Source organism: Marmota flaviventris, chromosome 2 (genome assembly GCF_047511675.1).
Source record: "Marmota flaviventris isolate mMarFla1 chromosome 2, mMarFla1.hap1, whole genome shotgun sequence".
Taxonomy (NCBI): Eukaryota; Metazoa; Chordata; class Mammalia; order Rodentia; family Sciuridae; genus Marmota; species Marmota flaviventris.
Genome location: NC_092499.1, coordinates 137112216 through 137134451, shown reverse-complemented (window position 1 = coordinate 137134451; position 22236 = coordinate 137112216). Strand labels below are relative to the sequence as shown.

The 22236-nt window shown below is 44.7% G+C and overlaps 1 protein-coding gene across 3 annotated transcripts in view; it reads left to right on the top strand.

Moving 5' to 3' along the window:
- The first annotated feature begins 9143 nt into the window (after nucleotides 1–9143).
- The window catches only part of Znf710 (zinc finger protein 710), a 71256-nt gene continuing 58163 nt past the window's right edge, over nucleotides 9144–22236 (top strand). The window contains exons 1-2 of one of the 3 annotated variants that reach the window (XM_071608622.1): nucleotides 9914–10243; nucleotides 10692–10770. The gene's annotated coding sequence lies outside the window, so the exon portion shown is untranslated. Of the gene's footprint in view, nucleotides 9228–9913; nucleotides 10771–22236 lie in introns of those variants that run through there. The other 2 variants (XM_027919812.2, XM_071608621.1) reach the window with 2 other exon arrangements.

Below are 22236 nucleotides of genomic sequence, written 5' to 3'. Positions count from 1 at the left end.
AAGATATCTAGAGGAAAGTGAGAAAAAAAGTAAAATGTGAACAGGAAGTAAACTTTAGAGAGGAACTGATTTTGATAGTTCTGGAACAAGAATCAGCTTTCCAGTACCTACTACAGGCCAGCACTGTGCTGGGCATTTTGTGTATCTTTTTTTAAAAAAAAAAATGTTTTTATTAGTATATTATTGTTATACATATGAGTGGGGTTCATTTTGACATAATCATACATGCATGGAATATAATTTGCACCATTTCAGTCTCTAAAACTTCCTCTTTCCTTCCCCTCCTCTCTCTCCTCTTCCCTCCCCTGTTTCCCTTACTCAGTGCCACTGGTCTTCCTTCAGTTTATTTGTTGCTTTTTAACTGGTGCTTTATAGATACACATAAAAGGTGGAATTTACTGTGATCTCCTCATCACTTTGTATGTCTTTCCTCATTTGATGATGAGGCAGGGTCTTCAGAACAGGAAACTGGGCTCATGAAGCTAACTAACACATTTCTGAAGTCTTTCCCTGCTATACACCGGATCCCCCTTGCTTTGCTGAACAAGTTCTCACTTGAGTTTCAAAACTCTGAGCTGGGGATGTGGCTCAGTCGTAGAGCACTTTTCTAGCATAAGTGAGGTCATGGGTTCCATTTCTAGCACCTTCTTCTTACAGGAAGGCTTCCCACAGAGAACAGCTGGGAACGCCCGCTTCTGCTCTTATGTAATAAGTCAGCACCAGCCTTACATCTATCATCTTCCATTGCCCAGAAGACCCTGGAGGGTGGCCAGCATGTTGGGGGTGCTCAGTAAGTGTTTGTTGATTGAATAAAGAATAAAGACAAAGGGAGGGGACCAAAAAGAGAATTCCCATCTGAAGAGTCAACATAGCACAGCCCGATGGGGTCCGTGCACCCTTTTCCACTCCCCACCCCCTCCAATCAGGATGGTATTAACACAGACATTAGTAGTTCCTTCTGTTTGCAGATTCTCTTTCTTGTCCATGTGCATTGTCCTATGTTTTATCTCTTTGGAGCCTCTCAATGATCATAGGTCACCTTAATAGTCTTTAGTGGAGCATTCAGAATCTGCATCTGACCAAGGTCACCCAGCTGGCGAGTCAGTACAGCCAAGGGCTCCTTAGATTTCAGTCACTGTCACATTTGAACTTTAACCCAGGTCCCTGTGGTAGATACAACCCACATCCCACCTGCTGCCTTGGTGGGAAGGCTATAAATTCCCCTGGAGTTTGCCCATCATTACAGCTTCACAAAAGAGGCTTTGTTTTTCAGCCACTTCCATTAATGCTTCAAAGGAAATTTAGGAGAGGCTGAGGGTATAGCCCAGTGGTACACACTTGCCTAGCATGTGGGAGCCCCCCCTCAAACCCCAGTACCACAAAAAAAGGAAACTCAGGATTGATCCCTAATGTTACATACTCATTTTTTCATCTAGTTTCATAGACAATAACCATTTACTCAGTCCATATGAACACAGCACCAGGTACAGGGCTGGACCTGCACACTGAGACCCAGAGGCAGGCTAGGGAGCATACAGAGATCAGGAGGCAGGCTTGGGGGGACAAATTGTAGGGACCTTTAGGTCATCTCTGTCTGAAATCCACCCACAGGACAAGTGCTTCTAGGCCTTTCTCAGGGATCTGCCCAGCCCTGCCTCCTCCCCCATCCTCCCTGTTCCCACCCTACACCCTCTTTATCTCCCTTCACAAAAAGCTCTATTCTCTTTTTGCACAATACACTTTCACAATAGATAGTCTATTCAACCCAGAGCCCAAATCATCAGCAACCAAAACCTAGTTCCTCTTTCCTCCTAGTTCTTCAAACATTTCCAAGGAAAGAGAAATAATTGCCTTCTGCAGCTTAATGTCTTTGCATGGCTGTTTCTCTTTCAACTGGAAGCTGCTTGAAGTCTTGGCCCGGGTCTTTGCACCACTGATTGTGAAATGAATAAGAAGGCTAAAACCTCTAAGTAAAGGTTTAAAAGTAATGTAATCAGGGCTGGGAACAGTAGCACATGCCAGTAAACCCAGCAACTCAGGAGGCTGAGGCAGGAGGATTGCAAAAGCTCAAGGCCAGCCTAGGTAACTTAGTGAGGCTCTAAGCAATTTATTGAGACCCTGTTTCAAAATTAAAAAAAAAAAGAAAGAAAAAAAGCCAGGTGCGGAGGAGGCTAAGATAGAAGGATCACAAGTTCAAGGCCAGTCTCAGCAATTTAACAAGACCCTATGTTAAAATAAAAAATAAAGACTGGGGATGTAGCTCAGTGGTAAAGTAACCCTGGTACGAAATAAATAAATAAATAATATAAATATGTAACAAATACAAAATCAAGATGTAGTTCACTGGTAAAGTACTGCTGAGTTCAATTGCCAGTACTATTACTACTACTAATAATAATGATAATAATATAATTACTCTTACTACACAAACAAAATAGAACAACACAGAGACATAAGGAAACTTTTGCAAGCAATGTTTACACTGGTCACCTTAATTGTGGTGATTGCAACATATGTTATTTACATATGTAAAAACTCACAAAATTTTATGGGTTAATTAGGTGTGCCTTTTGTATGCCAATTATACCTTAATAAAGCTGAAGGGGGAAAAAAGCAAAGAAATAGAGTTTGATCAAGGAAGAAGAAAAACACACATAATCATTAAAGATATTTGACAACTACACTAAAAATAAAGAAGAAAACAAAGATCACTCATAATTCCAACAAACAAACAACTTTTATTTCCTTTCAGGCATTTTATATGTATTTTTCTGGATAAATATACAAGTATATAAAAATCTGAAAAAATATAATTCTGATGCATATACAATTTTGTATCAAATTAGTATGTTACAAACATTTCCTGTCAATAAATATTCTTCAAAAACTTGGGTGTGGTGGCACATGCCTATAATCCCAGCAACTCTTAGGAGGCTGAGGCTGGAGGATCGTGATTTCAAAGTCAGCCTCAGAAATTTAGCAAGGCCCCAAGCAATTTAGTGAGACCTTGTCTCTAAATAAAGTATAAAAAAGGGTTAGGGATGTGGCTCAGTGGTTAAGTGCCCCTGGGTTCAATGAACTGTTACCACTGTTTACCCGAGACGAGTGAGGAGTCCTTGCTTCCCTGAATGCTGAATTATAACACCAAAGAAGCACACGAGGCAAGTTTAGAGTGGAAAGTAGCTTTATTAAAGGACAGCAGAAAGGACTTCTCCCCGGAGGAAGAAGGGGACCCAAAAGGCAGAATCCGTGGAAGGGGGAGGTCTTCCCTTTTTTATAGCTAAGGTCTTCTTTCGTCTTTCCCACACTCATGTCTTTTGTTTCCCTATATCTTTCAGTGATGGAATGCAGGTGGGAAGGCCCAAAAGGTGGGAGATAGGTGTGCTGAAGGAATAGTCTGGGCAGGAATGGCCTGGGCAGCTTTTGATTAGCATTTTCCTGTTGCTGGGAGCTGCTTCATTAACATTTCCTTAGGGTGGGCTCAGGGCCTTGGGGACATTAACATTTCAATTTCCCCAAGGCTGCTCTGGTTTCCTGGACTCCATTCTCTATAATGGCCTCCATTTTATCTATCTTACTCGATATTAGACCAGATTTAACTACAATAACTACCTATCTGTAAATCTGGCTTCAGAACTGTACAAACAAACCAAAAAAATCATGCACCTTTAATCACAAGTGGGTGGTTAGAGGAAGTGGATTATTTGATGTCCCTTGTCAATGCAGCTTGGAAAACCATTTTCAAATACCATATGTTTATTCCCTCTATCCATACAGACTTTTGCTTTCTTTGGGTTTCCCCCTAAAACCATGAGGATTCCTAAACTATTACTGTAGTTCTGAGGATTTTTTATTTCTGTGTCATTAACTTAGCTCTTGGTGACTTTAAGAACTAAGTGAAGGGCTGGGGATGTAGCTCAGTTGGTAGAGTGCTTGCCTCCCAGGCACAAGGCCTTGGGTTCAAAGGGATTCCCAGATTCTGACCAACCCATTTTATAGCCCAAGCCAAACTGTGCTTGCTGCAGGGTGTCTGTAGTTCAACTGGAGTCTCTTCTCTCATTGTCTGCATTTCAGTTAAGGGCTTGATATTAAAAATTAAATATCAAATGATACAAAGCCATTGATATCTTCTAAAATGTTTGTTTGATTCTGCCAGTGGGAAAAAAACCCCAGATTTTAATAATCACCTGCTAATCTCCCAGCAGAGTTATTCTGGTGAACATGTTGATGGAAATGTTGAAGAGCTGTGTTTCATTCCTTTCTCAGCTTACAAGATTTCTTAGATTTTCAAAGATGGATGTGAACATTCTGGAAGGTCTGTATCATAAATACATCCTCCCTCAGGGAGATAATGAAGATTAATAAATCTTATAACAAACCTACCTTCAAATTTCAGCTCTGGGGGGCAACTGTGGGGTTTCTGAAATGCCCAAGAGAGGCCTCCATTACTGCTGTGTTTCAAAACAGATTTCTTTTTCTCTAAAGTGAATGAGGAAGATTCCCTCCTGGGTTTGGGTAAGTCAGGGGATTTGGCTAAATGTGATGTCTATGAGCTTAGGCCTTTATTCTTAACATTCACATAGGCTTTATAACTTGCAAAATACAGGATCATGTATTTTATGTCACATATTACCTGCTTTCATTCCTTACAACCCCAGGAAGTGGGCAACACTGAAGTTAATAAGGTGTCAGAGAAAGAAGTTGGTCTCCTGTCCAACAGGTTTTCATAGGAAGGAAGTATTCAAGAGAGAAAGATAGTGGGAAGGATCCCGAAGAGGGGGGTGTCTTCAAAGAAAAGTGGGAAGCAGAAATGCTGAAAGGAAACTCCCAACTGGAAACCCTGGCTGCAAATTCTGCCTCAGTCATGCCATGGTTGTTGACCTCCGGAAGCTTTTAAGATTTGGGGACCTCAGTTTCCTTATCTGTAAAATGATGACACCTACCTCACATAAAGTATTATCCTAGCCTGGTACAAAGGAGACTGTACAAAAATGTTTACCTGCTGGGCGCGGTAGTATACCCTTGTAATCCCAGCAGCTCAGGAAGTGGAGGCAGGAAGATTGCAAATCCAAAGACAGCCTCAACAATTTAGTGAGACCCTGTCTCCAAATAAAAAATAAAAGGGGCTGGATATGTGGCTCAGTGGTTAAGTGTCCCTAGGTTCTATCCTTGGTACCAAAAAAAGAAAGAAAAGAATGTTCATCATAAGTGTCAGAAAAGTGAAAATCTGAGCTGAGTATAGTGGCACATGCCTGTAATCACATTGACCTGGAAAACTGAGACAGTAGGATCTCAAGTTCAAGGATAGCTTGGGCAATTTAGCAAGACCCTGTCTCAAAATAAAAAATAATAAGGGCTGGGAATGTATCTCTGTGGTAAAGCACCCCTTAGTTCAATACCCAGTACCACCAAATAATAATAATAATAATAATTAAAATAAAAAAATTAAGATATATGCATACCACAGATTAATATTTACTAAGGATAATGTAGATGTTTATAGATAGGAAATATATGTGACATATTAGTTGGTAAAAATGATTGCATTTTAATAGGTATGATGTTATGCCAAATTTTTTATTCTGTAAAAATACCATTTACATATATATTCATTTGTTTAGCAACATTATGTATAGTTTTATTATGGGCATTTACATGTAGATATGGGGATATAAAATGTCCAAGGTTATATGCCAAAACATAATGTCTCTGTATGTGTTTCTTTTCCAGTTTTGCTTAGTTGATTTTCAAATTCTTTCACAATGAATTTGTGCTATAAAGAAATAATAGAAGTGTAGAATGTTTACAACACAAGAACTGGAACACTGGTGTCTGCCTGGATCCAGGGGGCATTTTGCTAGTGTGAAGTTCATCTGCAGGTTGTTTGGAAAACCAGGACCCCAAGTAACAGTTTTAAGAGATTTAACATGGGCTCTGGTGGAGTCAGTACCCTCCCCTCTCTGACACACAAACCCAGCACAACTTCTATGTCTACTCTCACCTGAGCAAACACAGCCAGGTACATGCTCCTTCTGGATTTTACAAGGCCCACCTTCTTCCTAAAGAAGAAGGTTTGACCTTCTTAACTACATCCATTCTGGTCATTTTTTTTTTCTGGTCATGTTTTTGAGGTCTCAAACAGAGGCGGGTGTTCCCCAGTCCAGCTACCTGCTGGGACACAGAGCATTTTTGAAGAAAGCTTCCTCCACAGCCAGCTCATCGGGTTTCTGGCCTGGTGAGTCACTCTGACTTAAACCAATAATCTCAAATCCAGGTTGTAAGGGCATCTCCCTGTCACTCCCTCATTTATAGTAATTGTGAACAGAAGCTACCCTGTATTTTAGGCATGGGTTTGTTTAAGCCTCACGAACTCTGTGAACCATGTATCTTCATCCCCATTTTACAGACAAGAAAACTTAGACATAGAGTGGTCAGTTGCCCAGGGATATTCAGCAAGCAAGCCTGGGCACTTAAACATAAAGCCTCTCTGCAACCCACAGGTCTTCTTACCCCTATTTTATAGGTACGGAAACTGAGCCACTGTTATAGTCACTCAAGTTCATGGAGTTAGCAAGTGGGAAGGCTAAAATTTGAACATTTCCCCTTCCCCTCCCCCACTTGTGCCCTGACACCAATCCTCACCCCCACCCCCCAGGGTACTCTGGGCTGCAGCAAGTACTTGAACTCATTAACAATTCCAAGAACCTGTAAAAGTGTTCTTTCTCTCTTGCCCTGGGGACAGGCTGTTTCCTCCCATGCACTGTCTGACACAGGTCCATTTATCTAGATGTAACCTCCTCCAGGAAGCCTTCTGGGAACACCCTAAGTCAGGTACCCCTTTAGATGTTTTTTTGGTTTACCCTTGTGTACATTATGTATTTTTTTTTTTTTTTTTTTTTGCTCCTTCCCCTGCTGTCTGCAAAGCCATAGCAAGGATCCTATCTTGCTGATGGTTAGGTGCTTACTACCAGCACACTAGTTGGTGCAGAGTAGGTACTTGACAAGCATTTGTTGAATGAATGTGTAACTACCAGAGCTGTGTTTTGCTTTGTTTAAAGGATACAGTTTGAGTGTACTAAGGAGCAGGTAATGACAGAAATGTGACTTCCTGCAGGCCCTATTAAAAGAGTGTACTGGGCACTCTCTTAACAGGGCATGCAGGAAGGCTCTGGGGTCACTGGGGGCTCGATGTGCCGATGTCAAAACCATGGTGTCTTTCTTGCTGAAGCAAACTCTCTGGCTTCTGTTTTCTCACTCCTAGTGAGAAATAAATCATGTTCTGAGTGACTGGAGTCATTGCTCACAGCACCAAGAGCTGGTGTAGGGTGGGGCGAGGGGCAGTGGCCTTGGGTCTCCAGTCTCTAAAGGCCCAGGCCTCCCGGCTTGGGGGAGGGGTGAAGAGTGGCAGGTCCTGTCCCTGGGAGACTGCAGTCATTGGGGGAGAGACAATGGGGCTCAGCATCTGCTCCTCGCTGGGAGAAGGGACCCTCCAGTGAAAAGCCAGGGAGAGCAGGGAAGTGTGGGAGGAATTGATGAGGAGAAGGGGTGGAGCCAAGAAGATGCAGCCGGGAGGAAGAGAAGGGGAAGGAAGAGAGGAGGGTGGGGGGGAGAGGATCCAGGCTTTCCTTCTTCCCAGTGACCTGGTCCTGAGCGGCAGCCTCCTTCGCATTGTTTCCAGCGGAAACTCTTGGGGGCCCATCAGAACCTCACGTTTCTCCCTCCCGCCCCCGTTGCAGCCCCAGTACAAGGGCCAGGCATCCAGCAGGTGCTCAATACTTACTTGGGAAAATAAGAAATGTGCCCAACTTTGCTCTGGGAACTTTTCCCCCGTCTTCTCCCCACTTCTCCGGAGAAGCCGAGGACAGGGCAGGTCTTGGGAGCACGCCCAGGCGCCCCATGAATAATTGACCCTTCGTGGCGGCTCTCTCCCGCCGGCTCAGGACCAGCCCTGCGTCGGAGTCGAGAAGCGGCTCTGAGTGGCGCGGGTTCTGTAGGTTGGAGGCCGGCCTGCCCCAGAGCTGGGAGAAGGCCAAGCTGCGCCGGACCCCGCGGCCCTGCGGGGAGCAGCCAGGGACCCGACCGGCGTGCGGCGAACGGCCACGCCTCGGCGCCCCCCAGCAAGTGCGTCCCGGGCCGAGGCCCGGGCCCCGGGATTGGGGAGCCCGCGAGGGGCCATCCCTGCGACTCCTCAGAACCTCTTCCCGCCCCGGCCTGGCGCTCACAGCCCGCGCCGCTCCCTCGGTCCTGGCCGTCCAGGGCTCTGCTAACAGCTGTTTCAAGGCTCTCTCACTGTTCCGAGCTCTGCGGGGATGTTGCTCCAAGCCCATCTGCCTACTTTATAAATATATGAGTAAAGAACACACCCAGCCTCCCACCTCTGGCTGAGGACCACCGACCCGGGGCCCCCAGTCCGTACTTCAGAAGGATCGGGAACCCAGGAGCTAACCCCCACCCCACTGACTCCCTTCGGGGGGGACCCCCAGGCTTCCCGGGGGGTCGGGGCCCCTGGGCCCCTTTGTGCCGGGCAGGGCCCCCCCATTTCCATGCGAGGTTCTGACGCTCCCTTCTCCCCCGCTCGTTAATCTTTGTTCCCCTTTTCTGCTGAGGAGAGAAAAGAGAGAGAGAGAAAAGAAGGAAAAAAAGGCGTGACTTGATTTTCAAACGAAACTCCCACAGCAAACAAAACCCTTTTAGAGAAATAAGAAAGGAGGAAGAAGGAAGAAAAGAAGGAAGAAAAGAGAGAGGGGAAAAAACCCTCCAGGCTTTTGAATTCGAGTAGAAGAGTTGAACCGAGAGAAAGAGAAAGAAAGGAAGAAAAATCCTCTCTGTGGTAGAAAGAGAAAAAGAAAACTTGGGCTGACAGGAGGGGGTGTTGGGGGGTGGAAGGAAGTGAGAAAACAAAAGAGAGATAAAAGGGCTGCTTTTCTGTCTCTCTTCCTCTGCGAGCTGGGTTAGGAGGAGCTGTTTTGCATCCCTTCACGTCAGCCCTGCCTCATTCCCTTCTTCCAGGGAGGGAGAGAGCGCGAGCGAGAGAGCGAGCGAGAGAGGAGAGGGAGAGAGAGGGGGAGAGAAAGAGAGGAGCCGGAGGGAGGGCGGCAGGCGCAGGCGGCGGGCGCGCGTGGAGGCGGGCGCGCAGCAGCAGCCCGGGCGGTGGGCAGCAGGAGCCCCCGGCCCGGCCCGGCCCGGCCCGCCGAGGGCCCCGCGCAGGAACCGCGCCCGGACCCAGGGTGAGTGTCCCGAGCGGCCCACAGCCCCCGGCCCAGCAGCCCAAGCAGCCCGCCGGCTGGGGCGCGGGGGGCGCGGGGGTGGGTCGCTGCGGCCGCGGCCGACCCGCCCCCCGCCTCTCCCCGGGGACGGCCGCGCGCAGGCCCGCGCCGCGCTGCAAACATGTCGTCTTTTCCTTTCACTTCCACATTCCCTCATGCCGGAGAGCTGGAGGGAGAGAGGGAGAGCCGGGGAAAGAGGGAGAGATGGCGTCCGGTGGGGGGGGGGAGGGAAAGGAGGGAGAGGGGGAAGGGAAGGAGGGAGGGAGAGAGAGAGCGAAAGAGGGCGAGAGCGAGGAGAGCGCGCGAATGAGAGAGAGAGGGAGAGAGAAGCAAAAATGAAAGGAAAGCGCCGCGGCGCCGGCGGAGAGGGAGGCCGGGGCGGCGGCGGCGGCGGCGCTCCGGACCGCACGTGGGTGTCCCGGCGCTCGGTGCGCTCCCCCCGCACCCAGCCCGGGACTCAAAGTTTCACCCCCTCGCCGCCCCGCCCCTGCGGCTGCCCACAAACTTTACTCTCCGAGCGGGTGGGGTTGCTGCGCGTCCCCGCCGGCCGTGGTGGGGGAGGGCTGGGCGCGCAGCTGGGGGTGCTGGGGCGCCCCGGAGGGCAGCCCCCCGCCTCGAGCTGGGCGCCGCGGGACCCACACACGACCCGAATCACTGCGTCCGGGGCCGGAACCTGTTGAAGGCAATCGCCGACTGTGGGGGGGATGGCGGGTGGGGTCCCCACGGTCGGTCCTTAGCCTCCCGTGGCTCAACCCCCCTCCTCGTCGCCCTCTTTCCGTCTCCTCGCGGTCATTTTCCTAATTGGACGGAGCTGTGGGGCGTGATCGCCGGCGTCAGATCGTGGGGGGCCCAGGCTGCCAGGTGGGCGAAGAGGCTCCGGGACCGCCAGGGCAGCCCCAGTATCCCCACCCTAGGCGCGCAGATCCCACAGATCGGCCCCTGTGCTACCGCCACCCTAACCGCGGACTTGTTAACTAGTGCGTATCGGGTTTTTTTTTTTTTTTTTTTCCAACTTGCCTTTTAAGATGACTTTTATGGTCCCTGCAACTGCTTCCCTCCCGTCTGAACTGTAGTTTGGGAAGATTTAAGAGGTCTGGGAGGTGCCTGTGTGGGTTTTAACTAACCCGAAACGGTCATTAATACATCTCCACGCTCCGAGATGGTTCCGGCAAGGCATAGTACCAACCTGGGTGCGCTTGCACCGGGACACTGTGGAATCCTTCCCGGTCTGAGCCGGGTCTGCCAGTGGGGGGATATCCTTCCTCTTGGCCCGCTCTTGAGCTGTGGGTCTAGTGCTCTAACTGCTAAATGCATCTTGAGCGCCTTTATTTCTGTTCATCATGGAAACTCTCCACCAGTGTCCACCTAGAGAAGACATGACTAGTCCCTGTGGATACCTGAGACACTCACTAAACTCCCCCACAGGTGTGCCAAGGACTTTGCGCTCTTGGGGGTCACCTAGCCAGCTTTGAAGCTGCCTTCTTGGCCCTGCCTTTGTACAAGTGTAAGTAAAAACAGTCAAAGTTCACTTATGACAAGTAGAGGGCCCGTGTATTTGTATGTGATGTGTGTGTGTGTGTGTGTGTGTGTGTGTGTTGTGTAGTGCAGGGGACCTACATCTCTATTATGTCTTCACTATGGGCCTTCAGAGAACTAGTGGGGCCTGGTGGGAGAAAGGAAGAAAATGGTTTTTAACTGTCATTAGATATTAGAATATATTCATGTCAAAGGGGATGGACCTGCCTTGTTGACTTTTGAGACCTTTTACAACCATCCCTTTCTTATTTGTTTTAAAGTTAATATCTTCTTCTATGGCTTTCCGGGTGGTTTTCTCAGCTGCCCCTCCAGCCACAGGCCACATGTAACCCTGTGCCAGGCACCTGCTGGTCTTTCAGCAGAACCTCTAATCTGTCACCTATAGCTCTGGCCACCTTGGTGTTTCAGTAATCTTGGAGAGCTGGCTTTACTGCATGAGGACACTGGGGGTAGAGTTGCTTCCTTTTGGGTAGTGGGAATGGGCATTTGGGTCATATTCTTTTCCTCCAGTCTGGCCTGGTTGCCTGTGTGTGGGCGGAGGAGCTGCAGTGAGTTCAAGTGGGAACAGAGGCTCATTCCTAAGCCTTTTGCTTGTCTTCTCAGAGCTGTTCCTGGGTGAGTCTTCATTCCACTGTGGGTGGGCCATTTGTTCTGTGCTTAGGTCACTTCCATCCCAACCAGGCATTTCCTACCTGGGAGACTTATTTTAGGCTCTGTCTAGAGACAAGGAGAGAGACAGGGTCTGGAATGTAAACCTCTTTCTAGAATCAGATAAATAAGAGTTGGGCTGGGGATATAGTTCAGTTAGTAGAGTGTTTGCATGGCATGCACAAGGCCCTGGGTTCAATCCCCAGCACCATTAAAAAAAAAAAAAAGTTTGTTGCATTTCAGAGGAAACAGGTGAAGGCTCACTATCCCCCCAATACTGATGCTTTGTGCAGGCTCCTCACTTGGTTTGGTCACCCCCAGATCTCACATGCCTGGCCAGGGTCTGCAACAAGCAATACTCAATTTATAGAATTATGGACTCTGAATCTGCAGAGTCTCAGTGAATGATGGCTGACCCAGCCCTTTGACTTCAAAGCTGGAAGAGGACCTTATAGACTGTTTAAAAGAAACTGAGGCAGGAAAGTGCTCCAGAACCACAAAGTACATAGCAGGCCCAGCAGTCAAACCTGAGCTTGCAGAATCTGTTTCCAGTGCTCCTTCCACAAGGCCACTGCCCCTGATATTGCTGGGGTTCCCCAATAAAGCACCCTGCTGGTAAACAGTGTTTGTATTTTCAAGATGTGTTATATACACTCTTCTGGAGAATTCGATTGGCCAGTGTGACTATTTGGGCAACTGGGTGCTTCTGGCTTTGTTATCACTGACTTCTTCAAAGTCTAGCAGTGTAGTGGGGTGAAAGTTTAGTCATCAGATGTTCCCAAATTACCTTTTTTGTTTTTTTAATCTGTAATACTTTCTTCATACTTCAGTTTCTTATTGGATTTATTTAGAATTGGTCAGAGGGGAAGAATGGGGGTATAGGGAAGGGCCAGAAATCTGAAATGATCTCCATTTGTGGATTAGAACTGGTAGACCTACACAGAGGTCTTGGATATGTGTGGATTTGGATATATAGATTTCTTTCTCTCGTCTTATTTTGGCTTGGTTTGCTTTGACAATTGCTGAGTCCCTGTAAGACTGGTACACAGTAGGCCCTTCATAAACACTTGTTGAATGATTGCGCTGGACATTAGGAAAAGGATTTCCCTTCCAGAAGGACCCCAGAATGACATTCAGAGGCAGAGGCAGGGAGGGAGGTGATTGATGGGAGCTGCAGAATTGTGCTGTGATTCATTGTTTCAAACAAGCTTTAGACAGGTAAGGCAGGAGGGGGCTGGGAAGAGTGAATCCTGAATGGGTGGAGCCACTGGGTGGAGACTTGTGCAAAACAATAGAGAGGTTTTGAATTGGACTCAGAGATGGAGAGAATAATGATAATGATGTGTCCTGGGCCTGGATTATGCTAAATGCGTTATATGTATCATCTCCTTTAGTCCTTGCAAGTGCTAGCTACCCACATTGTTATTTTCATTTGGTAGCCTGGGAAACAGCACAGAGGAGTTAAGTAACTTGTCCAAGGGCACAAAGCTGGTGTCAGACTTTGCCTCCCTAGAATCATGGGGTGGTCAGACATCTCTACCCATGCCAAGGAGCTAGTCCTTCAGAGCTTTGGGTTCTACTGAAAGAAGAAAGAAGAAGAAAAACTAGAAATTGTAAGTCTGCAGCAGAGTGAGGCTGGTCATGGAGCTCGCCCACTGCTTCCTCTGCCAGGACGATTCACCCAATGAGGGCTATAAGGGGATACTTATTTTTCTGGTCCTGATTATTCCCTGGCAGAGTGGTAATACCAGATCAGGACAATTTTGTACTCTGTAAAGATTAAGGACACCTTTTTTCTACTGAAAAAGGTCACTTTCAACTTAAAAGTTTGGTTGATATAACGTACGGGTAGTGATGGTGGGGAGTTCCTGGGGATCAAATCTAGGGCCTCCTGCATGCTAAACATGTACCCTACCACTGAACTACAGCCCCAGGTCAGTTGGCATATATTTGAAACTGGTGGGAATCATACAGCTATGTCACTGTTGGCCTTGAGGTTTCCAGAAGGTGTTTTGCATGTGTGTAAATCTTACCTTCCTTTTCTAGAATGCTGGCCCAGCCTGTTGCAGACCACAGCAACTACTCATTCACTGACAGTCAGTGATTTACTAGATCCTGTGCTGGTCCCGTCCTCGTGGAGCTTGCAGTCTCGCTGGGAGGCAGACATTAAACTAATAATTACACAAATACTCTTTAATTACAGTTGTTATAAATGCTTCAAAGGAGAAAGTTCAGAGGCAGAGGAACAAATAATCAAGGAGGAGGGGGGAAGGGACTCTTTCCTAAATAAATGCCATTTATACAGCCACCAGAAGGGCAGGGATGGGGGTGAGGAGGGGGCTTTAAGCAGGTTGTATTGTTCTTGTTAACCTTAATGTAAACCCAGCTGCTTCATGTGTGGTCCATGGACCAGCAGCATCAGCATTCCCTGGGAACTTTTTAAAAATGCAGAATCTCAGGCCCCTGAGCAGATTTGCCGAATCTGTATTTTAACAAGATTCCTGGGCAAGATCATCTCTGGGAAGCACTGGTAGACTCGAAGTACTGAACTGGGAGTTTCTCAGTTTTGGAGTGAACTAGTCAAATGACCTCAGGCAAGTCACTTCTCAGGCAAGTAATGAGGGAATTAGGTAATCTCACAAGTTTCTTGGCTTTTCTGATCAGTAGCTTTTATTGCTGTTTGCTGTCTCTATGCCCCTTGAGGGCAAGGACCTGGGCTTCCTAGCACCCACACCTGTGTTGCCTTAGTGGTGGCCAGGTGGATATTAATCCCTGTTCTGGTCTGACTTTCCTAAGGAGTAAAGGTGAGATGGACCATCAGAGCTTTTGAAAAGGATCCAAATAATTTTCAAAAAGGTATGGGAGCAGTGTTGCACACAGAGATTATCTTAAGGGGACTCAGGGAGGATTTAGACTGAAGCAAGAGAAAAACTGGCAAGGGTCAAAAGGGCTTTGGGGAAGAGAGGTGTAAAGTTTCTGCCAAAAGCGGAACCCAAGCAAGGGGAGAGGAACCTGCTCAGTAGTTCCGTGTGAGGGAACGTGATACTTGTAGAATCACCTCAGAGTTCTGTCCCATGCACTTCTCAAGCCGCTGCAGGGAGGGCTGGAATTAGGGGTCCTTGACCCTCCAGAATGTGTGTGGGCTTCAGGGGTCAGTGTACCTGAAACTGCAGAGGTTTACTCGTGTGCACTTTTCTGGGAAGAGGATGTATGGTTTTCACTAACTTCAAAGGGGTCTGTGGCCCCAAGAACTGGAGTCAAATATCTTTCTACACTGACCTCGCCCAGATCTTTTACTCTACAGCAACTCTAAGCATTTTCATACTGTTTGTTAGCTCATTGAGGTTGAATACCTTTCCTGACTTCACCTACTTAGCAACATCAGTGCCAGGATTGGAACCCAGGCAGGCCCTAGGGTCACTGCTCACAAAGCCTCCTGCTCACAAGGCAAGCAGGACAAGGAGTGTGCTCTTTCTGGCAGCATAGAGATTAAGATTGCAGAGGCGCCCCCTTACAAGTAAGCATCTCCTAGTGTTCATGTCAAAAACAGAAAGGATTTTCCCAAGGAAACAAGTTCCGAGCAGCGTCAGGTTGCCACAGTAGACTGTGAAAACCTGTATTGCTATTGGGCCCAATTTAAGCTTATTTGCAAAGAATTAGAAAACAAGATCGCTGTAGTGCTAAGGACTAAATTAAAAATTCTAGAATTGGAAGGAAGGGTGAAGAATTGCACCCTTAAATTAGAGGGGATGAGGTGGTGACAGGAAATTGGGGTAGATTCTGAAAGGGAGGGATTAAAGGATGTTAGTGCCAAAGCAGGGCCAGATGGGTGTTGAATCAGCAGCATCATAAGGCAAAATAACTGGTTTTATTACCTACTAATTAATGTGTGGATCTCCCAGACCTGACCCTTCCCCCATCCCTGGTGCCTTACCCAAAGTACAGAAGCCTTTTGTCTTTTTTCTTTATTCATTTCTGTGCAACTTGAATTTTTGTCTGAATGTATTTTGTTTTTAATATTTGTATTTGTAAATGAAGCAAAAAGACTATTAGAAGTGGGTTGGCCTCTGAGGAGGGTCTATCCTTGACAACCACTGTTGTGAAGAGTCTCTGATATTAAATATATATGCTCTGTTGTGTGTATGTTTCTGGGAGTATGCAGAGAGTGGTAGGGAACGTGAGGATTTTCAATGCAGTTGGAAACTGAGCATAAGGGATCCTTTTGTGGCCCAACCAGCTTCCCTTTCTTCCTCTCCTACCCTCGGTGTGTAATGTCTATGGACTCATAATGAGGCTAGAATGATCACTATAAAAAGCAGAAGTGTTCACCCTCCAGATTGAAATGGAAAACTATGACTTTTGTACTAACTTTTGGTTATGTGTAAATTGTCTTCTGGGTAGTGCCTGGATGCCACTGTGGGCCCCAGTCCTTTCTCAGTAGGGCAACAATGTGCTTCCAGATTGGGAAGGCTGTAAAACAGTAGCCAAAATTTAATGGATGTATTGTGAGTCACATCAGAAGGTCCTCACAAAGATCACAGCCAAGCCAACCCCTGGATAACCATCAGGTACCCTTTAAAAGCTAGTGATGCTGGTAGGTTAACCCCACTATGTGATTCTGATCCCGGGACCCCTCCCCCAGCCTCATGAGTCCTCAACTTCCATTAGGGTTCCATCCTCTAGCCGCACACTGCAAGACCAGTTGTAGACTTGCCCTTACCCTGAAGCAGGTCACCTCTGAAATTCTGGCATTTTTTTGGGGGGGTGGGGGGTACTAGAGATCAAACCCAAGGGTACTTTACTAGTAAGATATATCCCCAGCCTTTTTATTTTGTTTTATTTTTAAAACAGGGTCTGGCTAAATTGCTGAGGCTGGCCTAGAACTTTGATCCTCCTGCTTCAAGCCTTCCAAGCCACTGGGATTATAGGCATGTGCCACCACGCCCAAACTCTTCTTGTCCTCCCCCCATATATCCCTCCTTGAGTCAGCCCCACTCACCCCTGACCCAAGCTGGGAACCTGGGCCACTCTCCATGTGGCTACCACCAGCTCCCTCCTATTCCTCTGTGTCCTAACCTGGTTGCCATCAGAGGACAAGGCACCCAGCATCCTGCTAGGCCCTGATTTCCCACCTATGGGTACAAATATACCTGTCTCCCCTCCTTTATTAGGATTCCACAAAGAAGAGCCCACCCTTACTGTTCCCACTTCTCTCCCTCTGCGCTCTAGCACACTCTCAGCTGTCTTTCTCAGCCATCTCCTACTCATACTCAGTGGTCTATTTTGTAAATGTACTTACCTGATGCCAAAATCAGATAAGACCCTGGGTCTAGCTTGTCACTCCAGGTCCTGCTGTTTGTGCTATTCCCTCTTCTCTTTGTGCAAGTGAGGTAAGCACGCTACCACTGAGCCACATCTGCATCCCATTTTATTTTTATTTTGAGACAGGATCTTCATGAGTGGCTGAGGCTGACCTGGAACCTGTGACCATCCTGCCTCAACCTCTAGAGTAACTTGGGGTTAATAGGTGTGCACCACTGCACCCAACTTCTCATGTCTCTGTAGACAGCCTAGAGCTGAATTAACTTTTGTTTAATCCAGTTTGGCTAACTAGTGAGTTCAGTCCAATTACATTTGTTATAATTCTGAGTATATTTGGATTTTTTCTACTATCTTATTTTGCACTTGCTGTCTGTTCTTTATCTGTTTATTCTTTTAGCCCATCAAGTCCCAAATTTTCAACTCTGTGAATATTTTTCAATGAAATTCACAGATGCATTAAGATAGCTGGAAATCATAATCTAGACTTATTTATATAATTTATTATCATTAATATTAATGAATATTATCACTAAGCATTCACCTATTTTTTTTCAAAAGAATAGAACTCTAAGAACAAATTTATTTAAAAGTTACCATAGCAGTATATTTGTTGCTCAATTTAAGTTTTTTAGGTGTTGCATCAGTGGGACCATGGGACATAATGGGTTAAATTGATTGAAAGTTATGTTTTTCTTCACTATTTTTTTCCCCTCATTACCACTTTGGAACTAACACGCCTTATTTCTGCTCTTTTAATGCAGGCAGACTGCATAAAGGTTTAAAGTTACTTGAAGTCTCCATTGTTCTTCAAAAAAACAGCAAGAACCTTGTGATGCTTTACATAAAGTCACTGCTGTCCCTGCTCAGATGCAATTGTCATACAGTAGTCTAGCTGCATCTTGTTTCTCTCTTGAATCACAGATTGGACTGGGCTTGGGGATATAAGTTAGTTGATAAAGTGCTTGCTTTACATGCACAAGGCCCTGGGTTCAATCCCCGTGCACCACAAAATAAATAAATCACAAATTTGCTGCTATTTTTAATGTATGTGGTCAATCATTGCTTTGATTTTCCATGTTTTTGCCAATTTTATTTATTTAAATTTCTTCTTTCATCTCAGGTATTTTTTTTTTTTTTTTTTGTACTAGGGATTAAACCCAGAGGTACTTAACCACTGAGCCACATCCTCAGCCCTTTTTATTTATTTTGAGAAAAGATCTTGCTAAGTTCTTTGAGGTCTGGCTAAGTTGCTAAGGCTGGCTTTGAACTTGTGATCCTCCTGTCTTAGCCTCCCAAGCTGCTGGATTACAGGTGTGTGCCACCATTTGCAGCTCATCTCGGGTATTCTTTCTGGGATCATAATTTTATGTGGTGAAGTTTTTTGTTTTTTTTTTTGTCATAAACTTTCAGTTTCTGTTTGGTTGAGATTATATTTCCTTTTTCTAATTAAATAGTTTTACTGGGTATAAAACCATTCTTCATTTGATGGTTATTTTCTTTTAGTATGTACAGGCAGTTTTCCACCATTTTCTGGCTTTCATTGATAGAGAAGCTGGTAGCCCAATTATTGTTCAGTTGGACACATTCCCCCTGTCACCCTCCCCTGTCCCCCCTCCGCCTCCCTCCTCCCCCTCCCCCTCCCCCTCCCCTCCCTTCCTTCTCCTCCTTCCCCCCCCCTTCTTCTTCTTCTTTCTCTCTCTCTGTCTCTCTCTCTCTTGCACACACATTGTGCTTTGTAGTTCACTGTAAATGTACCAAGGAATGGATTTTATCTCATTTACCTAAGGATTCAGTGGGTTTCCCAAAGGTAAGCATTGAAGACTTCCATCAGTTCTAGAACATTTTCAGCCATTATCTCTTTAACTGTTGTTTCTCCTTCATTTTCTCTCTCTCTAGTCTCTCTTTTGGAACTCCAACTAGAAGTGTATTAATTTTAGTTTTATGTATATTAAATCTTATTGTATCCTTTCTTTCTGTCTCCTTATTCTTTTTTTCTTTTTTTCCTTTGCTGGGATTAAACTCAGGGCCTTGCACATTCCAGACAAGCCCTCTATCACTGAGCTTTTATTTTGAAACAAGGTCTTACTGAGTGCCCAGGCTGGCCTTGAACTTGCAATTCTCCTGCCCTAGCCTCCTCAGTAGTGGGGAGTACAGGTATGCACCATCGTACCTGGCTTTTTTAACTTCCTTTTCTTTCCAATCTTTTTCTTATTTTGGACGTTTTCTGGGTAATTTCTTATTTTTCTTCTACTTCACTAAGTTTCTTTTTAGTTATCTCTAATCTTCTGTTCAGCCCTTCCATTGATGTATTTTTAGTTTTAGTTTTAACTCACAGATACAATTTATTTGATGTCTTGTTTTGTTTTGCTTTGCTTTGTTTTGAGACAGTGTCTCAGTGTGTTGCCCAGGCTGGCCTCAAACTCCTTGATTTAAGTAATCCTTTTGCCTCAGCATTCTGAGTATCTGAGAATACAGGTACATGCCACCCTGCCCAGCTTTGTTTGATGTGTTGTAATTCACTACAATTATTATTTCTGATGCTCATCCAGTCGGTTTTTAATCTGGTTGATCATATTACTTCCGTGTTTCTATTTTGTTTTGTTTGCAGTGCTGGGGATGGAATCCAGGGCTCACTCATTCTAGGCAAGTGCTCTACCACTGAGCCACATTCCTAGCCCCAGTGTTTCTATTTTATTCTTTTTCAAATATGTTTGATCTTCTTTTTTTTAATGTTATATTTTGTTTTAAAAACTCTTATTCCATGCTTGTATCTTTAATTTCCCACTTTATTTCTTCAGTCATATTGAACATCCTTAATTTGTATGCAATATTTGCAGATTGTTGTTAGGTGCTTCTGCTGATTCTCACTCATGAGGGCTTCTTTCCTTTGGTGTTTTGTGATGTTTGATTGTGAGCTTATATTAGTTAGAATTCTCTATCTGTGAGAATTCTTTGAGTTGTAAGAGGAGAGCATTTTTTTCCAGGGAAAATATGTGTTTCCTACCAAATACCTGAAAGTCTATATATGGGTTCATTCATTTATAATTCTTCACTTGCAATTTGGACACCCAGACCCACATGAGGACCTGCCAATGATCACAGATTCTCTAAGGAACCACTTTTTTTCTTCCACCCACTGCTAACATTAGGCCAGATTATTTCCTTCTCACCGTATATCACCAGATACCCTGCTTTGTCCTTACTGCCAAATGCCTTCTCTCAGTTTTTGCTCAAAGTCCTAGTCATGTCAGGCCCAATTAAAAATAGTATCTTCTGAGTCTTTTCCATGCCATCCCTTGCAGAATTAGTTAGACTTTTCACATTTCTAGGCCACTGTTGCCTTACCTGTTGGTCTGTAGATATGGGTGTTCATACCCCACACTGGACTTTGAGCTTTTTGAAAACTCAAAGCTATATAATTTATTTCTGGAGCCCAATGCTTGGCTCAGTGTTGGACAGAGGAGTACTTTAATAGCTGTCTATTGATGAAACAGAATTTATGGCAAAATCAATATTTCTCTTCTTCTTGAATAGTAATAAGAAAAAATATAAGACTAACCAGTCCCATGATCTTGAGCAAGTCCAGTTCACTGCTTTGGATCTCAGTATCCTTAGCTATGAAATGGAAGGATGCTTCCAAGATTCTCTACTTGCTCTAAGATACTGAGATTCAGTGCATCTTGGACTGTCAGTCACAATATTGTGGATTAATTCTTGGCTCATAACTGAGATGAAAAATTGGGAGGGTTATGGAAAGAAAGAGTATAGTTATGAGGTAACATGAATTGGAAGAGAGAAAAGAGGGACTTCAAAGTAAGTTAATTCAAAAAAGTACATATTTTGTGTTAATTTACTGGTAATGTAATTTGGAGGTAGAGCACTTACTTAGCATGCATAAGGACCTGTGTTCAATCCCCAGTGCTGGGGGGTAGGGGGAAATTAAGTAAATTAAGTTAATATAAAGATGACATTTTAAACATTTATTCATTTATGGTGCTGGGTATTGAATCCAGGGCATTCTGTCACTAAGCTCCATCCCCAGCACTTTTTATTTATTTCGAGTCAGGCTATCACCAGTTTGCCCAGGCTGGTCTCAAACTTGTGATCCTCTTGCCTACCCTCTTGAGATGGGATTACAAGCATACACCACTGCACCTGGTGAAATTTTAAACTTTTGACTTTAGTTGGCTATTAATAAATAAACATAATAAAATGAAGTCTTAAAGGTGGTAAATATTTTTTTAAACGAACTTAGGAAAATACTTTCTAAGTATGACTTAAAACCAAGGGTCATAAAAGAAAAAAACTATTTATTTGACCCTATATGGATAGAGAATTTTTGTGTGGCTAAATCCAAGAGTCTTCCAGTTCTCAAAACCAGGAAAACATTTTTGCAACATATGTCATATAGCTCATTTCTTCAGTATATAAAGAGCTCCTGCGAATCAATAAGAAAAGGACTATCAATTCAATTTTTTTTTTTTTTTTTTTGGTGCTGGGGTTGAACCCAGGGCCTCGAACATGCTAAGCATGTGCTCTACCACTTAGTTACGCCTCCAGCCCCTTAACCCAATTTTTAAAGTAAGCTAAGATTGTGGACAGCTTACAGAAAAGGAAATTACAAATGGTTCTTAACCATGTGAAAACATGTTCAGCCCACTAGCAACAAAAGAAACAGAAGTTTATTCCAGAGATGTGATAATGGAAAACAGATACCCTCCTAATTGATGATAGACATATAAATCAGTATAATATAGAGAGAGACAGTTCTGATAGTATATATTAAAATTTTAAATGTATAAGTAATTCCACTTCTGGGAATTTCTCTTGTAGATATGAACATACATATGAAATGATAAGATCATTGTATCAATACTTGTAAAAGCAAAAAATAAAATGAAAGGAGAAAAACAAAAGTGTCCATCAGTAGAGAAATGGTAAATAAATTATCCTACCACCTTACAGTGCAATTCCATGCAGCTATAAGAAAGAGTATGAAAGCCTTCATGTACCAGTGTACACTCTGAATGAGCTAAGATATTTTCTGGTGTGTGTGTGTTACTGGAGATTAATCCCAGGGTTTGTACATGCCATGCAAGTGTACTACCTTTGAGCTATATCCCCAGCCCTTTTTATTTTATTTTGAGATGGAGCCTCAACTAAGTTGCCCAGGCTGGTCTGGAACTTGAAATCCTTCTGTCTCAGCCTCCCAAGTAGCTGGGTTTACAGGGGTGTGCATTTAAAAAAAAAAAAAAAAAAAAAAAATATATATATATATATATACACACACACACACACACACACATGTATATATATAGAATTTAAGGTAGGAAGAGGGAGAGAAGGCTCCCAGCCTTGTTCTTCATTTTCACATAAGCTACTTCATTTACTTCCTTCTGCAACCCATGCAGGGTTACCATTTTTATAGGCTAAGAAACCGAAGCTCAGAAATCTGAAATGACTT